Here is an 8,341-nt window from a genome sequence, read left to right as displayed (position 1 = left end):
GCCCCTCCGATGGCCGGACGTGGTGGCCGCCAGTCTCATCTGCCGATCCGCAGCGCAGATCAGCGTCGCCACGCGCGCGGGTCATCCTTCGTGGGCTCATCATCGAGCCGCCATAGCCGGTCGCCCCATCCGCCCGCTGCCACGCCCCTACGCCGGTCTGAGGACTTCCCCGTCCTCCATCCACTTCGGCCGTCGACGAGGACTTACCTCGGGGTCCGACGGCGGCACTGGGGGACGTGGGTGGCCGAAATCACGGATCGGGAGACCCACACTCGACGGTGGCTCGGGACCTTCCACACGGCCGAGCTCGCGGCCATGGAGTACGGCAGCTGGGAGATCCGCTACCACGGTGTGACGGCTCGGCTCAATTTCCCCCACAGCCACACGTCCGGTCCACCTCGTCCCCGCCGGAGCCGGGATGGTGAGCTCGGCTATGGTGCGGGAGGACTGCGAGGCGAGGGAGTGCCTCGAGGCTGAGGCCGCCGATGAGGCCTACATGGAATAGCTCCGTTGGGAGCACCCATAGCTTGTGCAGGCGGAGCGGATGATCTTTGCCGACGTCGGCGGCGAGGTTATCGTTATCTCCTCCTCCGATGAGGTCGAAGGCGGCGAGGATGGCGGCAAGGTGGGCGACAATGACAAGGAGATCGACGTCGACGAGTGGAGTAGTGTCTTCCCCGACGACCCCGATGACGGCACCGGCCCGGACCGGGCCCACGGCACACCGTACCTGACGAGGATGTAGATCTATGTTTTATGTCCGGTTATGCAAAACTATCTATGTTTGTGTTTGAATGCATGCTACTTTCAGTTCAAATTGCTTTGAACTAAATTGAAGTTTACTCCATTAAACTTAGGGGATCGGCTAGAAATGGCCAAAAATTAGTGAAGTGTATATATGCTCCCTAAGGGTTTTACTCCATTAACTTTGCGATGGCCTAAGTTGCGTACCGCTTCGAATTCTTTTCTCCCGAGCTCCCGTACAAACCAGCAAGTAGGCGTGGATCTTTTTTTTTATTAACTAGGCGTGGATGCATCAGGGTCTTTCGCTCCGAACTGGGCCTGCAGCCCATGTCATCACCCGCGTTCCCTAACAGGCTATTTGCCCGGAGCCCATCACCAGCCCATGCGGCATGTGGAGAAGCTGGCCACGGCCTTCCGAATGCACGCAGTTCCTCGCAGGTAGCGTCTCAAAAAAAAAAACGCAGTTCCTTGCAGGAAGCTGGAAGTTGCCACGCCAAGCTGGGGTCATGGATTTTCTGACTGGGAGAACTTCCGAATGGGGCCTAACTTCGATAACTAATTTAGAAATATTAAAATTGTGCACTAATCCAGGCCTCTCAGGCCATTAGCGTTCTAAATTATTGGATCTTCTGTTTTGCGCATTTCTAGCCGTTAAATTCCCGCGTGGGATTTGTACGTTGAGCACCAAGCGACCGAACTAGAATGGGCCGCTGCTCCGGGAACAAATTCGGACACTTCCTGTGATTTTGGGCCCAGTGAACTGTTAGGCTAGTCATAGTGGGAGTAATTTAGATAGTAACATAGCGCATTTTGAATTTTTTTTGATTATGTGGCATGTAGTTAATGAAAAATGATAGCATAATATGTTACTGTAACATGGCGCTTCCCAAGACAAGATGAGTCTACAAGCCATTAAATGAAACACATATGACACTACTAGTATGTTACTTTGCACTATGAAGATAGTAATTTAGATTAGTGTCATATGCATGACACTAGTATAAATTACCCCCCGCTATAACCAGCCTTATGTGTGACCCAAGCTCTGGGCGACGCGGGAGGCGAAGGTCCACGGAGAGGAAAAGGCGTCACCGAACGACCGGAGCATTGACGCTTCAAGAGCCACAGTGTTGCGTTTAATGGCCACGGAGGTGCGCGGGCCTCCTCTTGGCTTCCGAACTGACAATACTATGGGTACGTACGTTACTGTCCTTCCACCTCCTCCTTACCTTTACGAGCCTATTTATCTCTGCTTCAAACCCTGCCCATCACCTATCTTCTCCGCAAAATGGCGACCTCCTCTTTCCTGGCGATGGGTGGGAGTTTTGCGTTGGCTTCCTTCAGCGTTGGAGTGCTCGACTGCTCGTGGCCCATGAAGAAACGGGCGGGGAAGGAGAGGCGGTCTGCCACTGCAGTCTCCTCCAGCCTCTTTCTCCCTTCCACCATGTACGAAGTTTGAAACAAATCGAGCTGAGCTGCGTGCATACTTAGCCAGTTGACTTTTTAAGACAAAAGGCCAGTTGATATACACATACAGTATAATAACTGGGTCATTTAGATGCTAAATTAAGAATTCGTTCAAATATGCAAACCGCCGATTAAATTTCACCGCGCCCTATCTCAATCGAGCAGCTAGCTAGCTAGCTAGTGACAACTCGCTGACCAAGCAAGAACGCCTTGTTTGGTATTGGTGGCATCACGATGTGGAAGAGACACTAAATTCCCCGAAAATAAGCTACAGGCGGCCATTATTCATGCACGCTACCCTCTAATACGTTAAGTGCTTGGATAAATTCCACTTTAGAAACGAATCAAGCCGGATCTTCGACTTCGGCCAGGTTAAATTGTAATATATTTTCCCCCGCAAAAAAAATTATAATATAGTTTCATCAGCCGCCCCACATGCTGCCTCTAGGTATACATGCGTAAGCAACTAGCTCGTTCATTTGGCCTAGTAAAACGTGGTGTTTTGTGGCATCATGTTATTTTCGGGAGGGAATGGCATCATGTTATTAGTAAACAGATTTAGAATTTCAATTGTTTCACTGATGAATGTTTTAGGACAATTCCACGAGGATAACAAAAGGTTTTGGAGTGTTGCTACACACGACTAGTGGAACCGGCGAACTTGGCAAGTTTCCAGTGTACTCAGCAAAGCCTAGAAAAAAATCCCGCATTGTGTTTGTCGAGTTCTATTCTCAAAAAATAGGACTCGCTTAGACACACGTCAGCGATCAGTAACTTTGTCGAGTTCTCATTATCGAGCAATCGGCAAATATTTAAATGGCCATTGCCGAGTTTTGGAAATGAAAAGTCGGCAAATTAACACGTTAGACGATACGGTCGTTAACGGCGGGGCCACATGGTCAGACTCTTTTTGCCGAGTGTGGAACTCGACAGTCCCTAGACGTGTAGGACATCGACGCGTGGCACAACTTGTTTGTCGAGTTATCGGCTGCTGAAACTCGACACACCTTTGCCGAGTATATATGGAACTCGGCAAACCTCTGACAAGTAGGGAATTGGCGCGTATCATGCCTAGTCGCCGCCAAAGGAACTGGGCATTTATTCTTTTGCCAAGTGTGGTCAATATTAGTGCTAAATAAGATTAACCTTGATGTAGTTTCGAAGTATCTGCTCACAAAATATGTTAACTAATCGACATTATTATTCTTTTCAAAAAAGTGGCCATTATTATTAGGACAACTCCACGGAGTAGGAAATGGTATGATTAATTTTAAAAGGGGCCACCACCTACACAACAATTGCCTCGAAAAGATTTGCTTTCAATCGATTTTGTCCCATCCGTTGGACTGAAATCCAGTGGTTGTCGGTCATCTTTTTCCTCAGATTCAGATGCATTCTTCATGTTTCTTCTGGAACCGCCGCCCGCCGACCCAACCAACTTTCACGCGCCGACTCACCTACCTGAGTCGCTCCTGCATGCTGCCCCTGGCATCCCTCTAAATCACATCAGATTCCATCGTGGGCGACCTCCCCGCAACCCCTCCCCAACGAACATGTCAACCTTTGACTCACCTCGCGAACCAACCTCTGCTTGAGATGGTTAGGTGGACAGTGGTATCTTCAACCCACCAGGGTTCAAATCCTGGTGCTCGCATTTATCCTGGACTTATTTTAGGAATTCCGGCGATACGCTTTCAGTGGGAGGAGACGTTCCCGTCGACTACGAGGCGCCTACGGTGACTTCGTAAAATCTCAAGATGATATGCCGGCTCAGTCTCTCGGAGGTGCTTATAGGGGTAGAGTGTGTGTGTGTGCGTTCATAGAGGTGAGTGTATGCGCATTTATATGAGCGCTTGCGTCTGTATTGTGTTCAAAAAAAAAACCTTTGACTCACCTCCACCGGGTCCACCGATGCCGCATTGTACCCAGCTTCGGGTCGCTCTTGACTTGGCCTCGCTGCGGCGCCCCGTCTCAACCTCAGGGCTACACGCTGCTCCCACCAGAAATCGACTGACACAAAAGAAATTTTCAGTTGCATATGAAATAACAAAATTGCGCTTATGTTGTAGCCCCTTGGTGTGCTTTTGATTGTATCTCTCGCCAAAGTCAAGTTTATATATGGTATCAAAAGCGTGCTTTGGAAGTAGATGGACTAGATTAATTGTTCTCACTTGCCAAGTTGCTACAAGCCTACAACTCGTTTGCTAATAGTACTAGAAGAACGCCCGTGCGTTGCAACAGGGCCACATTAATTTTAAGAGTTCAATATTACGACATTGGCGACCTTTTTTACCATCAAATCCTCACATACACACAGACACACACTCTCCCTCCGTCTTCCTCACTCTCTATCCCCCTCTCCCTCTCTCTCTAACACACACACATATCCATCTTATTGGATACGGGACCATAATCCATCTATTTCACACATACACGCTAGTGCATAACAATATGGATTATGTGTATTATATTTGCCACCAGAACTGAGGGAATTAATTTCATGTAAATCGACCAGCCACAGCTCCAAGAATACGCGGACGAGGTGGCTCGGGTCGGCGTCGGCGCCGTCCAGCGCGGGCCACGGGCCCGCTTTCAAGTGCACGTGCCATGCATGTCTTCACAAATATTATAACCAGATGTGAGAAATCACATGCATAGAAAAGACATTCTGATAGAAATCCAAATACCATACTCAATTGAATACCTAACCTGGACAATACTCTTATTTCTATGCGCCAAAAAAATGGAATAGCAAAGCTAAGTATGCCTACATACGCTCAGATTATATATAAGAATCTTGCGTGAACAATTGCAACAAAGCACTAAGCAGCGATAAATTTAAATAAAAATCCATTAACTATGTAGGCAACAGGCTTGTTACAACATAGAGAGATAGGAAAATGTCACCTCCGGTAATGTAGCGCAAAGGAGTGGAACGAAGCATGAATGAGCGGTTGTCTGTTCTTCTCCATGTACATGGATCAGCAGTAGAGGCCAAGTATATAAGTACTTGACCGAACTCCACACTCCACTCTTCGTGTACGGAGAGCCATGTCACCTTCTCGCCGCTGCAGCATGGGAGGACGGCTGGTTCACGTGACCCTCCAGCTGGGGGATCCATGGTGGCTGACCGTCGAGCTCGAGGCAGAGAAGTTGAGGGCAGTAGTGGCGAGATCCATGCCGGCCAACCGGGCGAAGAGGAGGTCGTCGGGGAGGGACACATCGGCAAGATCCGGTCACCACGCGACCTGAAGAGCAACAGTGATCTCCACAAGCTGTAGGCCGACGGCGTGCTCCATCCCCTGCGATGGGGTGACCATGGCGGTGGCCACAACTCCTCATGCTCGCCTCGATCTTGGCGACACACCCTGAGTGTAGGAGGCAGCAACGACCTCGACGAAATCATGGCCTCCATCCCGGAACGCAATCATGTCGCTCTAAATAAATGGATTCAATCATGTGACTCTAATTACTTCGGATTGTTATGTGCACACTAAGCGGGGTGCAGTTAGGAAAGAAAATGTTCTCTAATTAAAGTGATTGAGTGATTTAAGGTAAGGTTAATTAATTTAGATTTGATTTTTAGTGATTGTTAGTAAAGTACGATGCGTCTTTAAAATCTTTTATTTGTTTCCTTAAAATATATTATTTGTTTCCTAAAGAAATTTGCAATAATGAAAGATATCGGTTGATTTGGATAAGTTAGTAAATTTAAATCCGTGATTGCGTGCACGTTTGGAAAGTGCTGATCTCCACAAGCTGTAGGGCGACGGCGTGCTCCATCCCCTGCGATGAGGTGACCATGGCGGTGGCCACAGCTCCTCATGCTCGCCTCGATCTCGGCGACACACCCTGAGTGTAGGAGGCAGCAACGACCTCGACGAAATCATGGCCTCCATCCCGGAACGCAATCATGTCGCTCTAAATAAATGGATTCAATCATGTGACTCTAATTACTTCGGATTGTTATGTGCACACTAAGCGAGGTGCAGTTAAGAAAGAAAATGTTTTCTAATTAAAGTGATTGAGTGATTTAAGGTAAGGTTAATTAATTTAGATTTGATTTTTAGTGATTATTAGTAAAGTATGATGTGTCTTTAAAATCTTTTATTTGTTTCCTTAAAATCTATTATTTGTTTCCTAAAGAAATTTGCAATAATGGAAGGTATCGGTTGATTTGGATAAGTTAGTAAATTTAGATCCGTGATTGCGTGCACGTTTGGAAAGTCCTGATTTGCAAGGAAAGAGCTGAGGGGTAAATAAACCGGTGAATAAGAAACCATCATCGAAAAAAATCTACGGCGGTTAACCTACGGAAAAAAACCGGACGAAAGTGGTGGGACGAAAAAAAACCTGGAAGCGAGACTACCAACTGCTCCATTAGGAGTAGAGATTAGCTATGTATACTTTCTTTTCGCAAAAAAAAAGTTAAAAAAAACTGTGTGTACGTACTTGCCACCGCAAAGAAAAAAAAACGTGTATACTTTGCTTGACCGAGAGCCACGCAAAGTCTTGAGTACTTTTGAGCGTACGGTGCAAGCTGTGCTGAAGTTGCGTCATACACATGCTTTGATCGCGGTCAACTTGTTCTGTGTAGCATTACGCTATATATACTCTACGTAGCAGCAGCCGATACGAAGACCCACACACCTCCTACCTCCTCCTAGTGCAATAGCTGCCGGCCGGCCAAGACATGGAGCACCGAGCGCGCATAGGCATGGCGGGGTCTCCGGCGTTGAAGTTCACGGTGCGCCGGCAGCCAGTGGTGCTTGTGGCGCCCGCGGGGCCGACGCCGCGGGAGCTGACGCGGCTCTCGGACATCGACGATCAGGACGCGCTGCGGTTCCAGCTCCCCATCATCCACTTCTTCCGGTGACACGACGGACGGAACGACGACCCTGCGCCGGTGCTACGCGACGCCATCGCGGCCGCGCTCGTGCACTATTACCCACTGGCTGGTCGGTTGAGGCAGCTCGAGGGCCGCAAGCTCGCCGTCGACTGCACCAGCGAGGGCGTGCTGTTCGTCGAGGCCGACGCCGACATCCGCCTCGACCAGTTCGGCGCCGCCCTGCAGCCGCCTTTCGCGTGCCTCGACGAGCTCCTGTTCGACGTCCCTGGCTCCTCCGGCCTCCTCGACACCCCAATCATCCACTTCCAGGTACCTGTGTACGAAAGAATATCTGGTGAAAACAAGTTACGATAGAAACTAAGTTTGAAAGTTCTAAAAAAGTTCTAAACATAATACAATATGTTTTCTTTTCAGTTTTACTATTTTTCAGTCGTCAACCATATGCCATGTGCCCCCGCAAAAAAAAGCATATGCCATGTGGTAATAATAATACAATATGTCAATAGGGTGAAGTTCCATTGGCATGTGAAATTCAAGTTCAAGCACAAATTCATTTATCTATACCTACTAATAAAATATGGAGTGCTTCTGCTAATCTGCCGCAGTAGGTTTTATAAAAAGCCCACTGGAATTTCTTTTTAAAATAACCCATGGTCCAGCGAAATCAGTAATTAAAGAGTACTTCTCTCAAAAATCACTCTCACCTTCTCAGGTTGCGACAAGTGAGTGGGAATTTTCCTTTTTTTCATACATTTGTTTATTCAGCGCCCAAATCTCGAAATGTTTCCACCGTTGAATTCATCGTGTCGAGATCTTCAAAACTAGATCCTATGTTAAGATTTTGATGAACTTTTATTCACAAAAAAACGAACGAAAAAACCGAACCGGGAGCACATTTTTGTCCCTTTCCGAAAGAGGCACGACCGTGCCCCTCGCGGAAGAAAAAAACATAAAACACGTTTTTTTTCGAGAAGCACAGCCTTGTCCCTCGCAAAAGCATAAGTGCATAACCATGCCTCTCACAGAAGCAAAACCGTGCCTAAGGGGAAAAAACACAAAACACATTTTTTTCTGTTTTTGAGAGGCACGGCCATGCCTCTCACAAAAACACAATCATGCCTCTCGCGTAAGCAAAACCGTGCCTCCCGCAGAAGGAAAAAAAGACAAAAAAACCATTCTTTTTCTGTTTCCAAAAGGCATGGTCATGCCTCTCGCGAAAGCACAATCAAGCCTCTCGCGAAAGCAAAACCGTGCCTCTCGCGGGAGGAAAAAATAAAACAC

General features: G+C 47.8%; 1 pseudogene; it reads left to right on the top strand.

Moving 5' to 3' along the window:
* The first annotated feature begins 6,867 nt into the window (after positions 1 to 6,867).
* Positions 6,868 to 8,341, top strand: part of LOC119297917 — a 3,941-nt pseudogene continuing 2,467 nt past the window's right edge.

This window comes from Triticum dicoccoides, chromosome 5A, assembly GCF_002162155.2.
Source record: "Triticum dicoccoides isolate Atlit2015 ecotype Zavitan chromosome 5A, WEW_v2.0, whole genome shotgun sequence".
In the NCBI taxonomy this organism is placed as follows: Eukaryota; Viridiplantae; Streptophyta; class Magnoliopsida; order Poales; family Poaceae; genus Triticum; species Triticum dicoccoides.
This window is presented reverse-complemented; position numbering and strand designations above follow the sequence as displayed.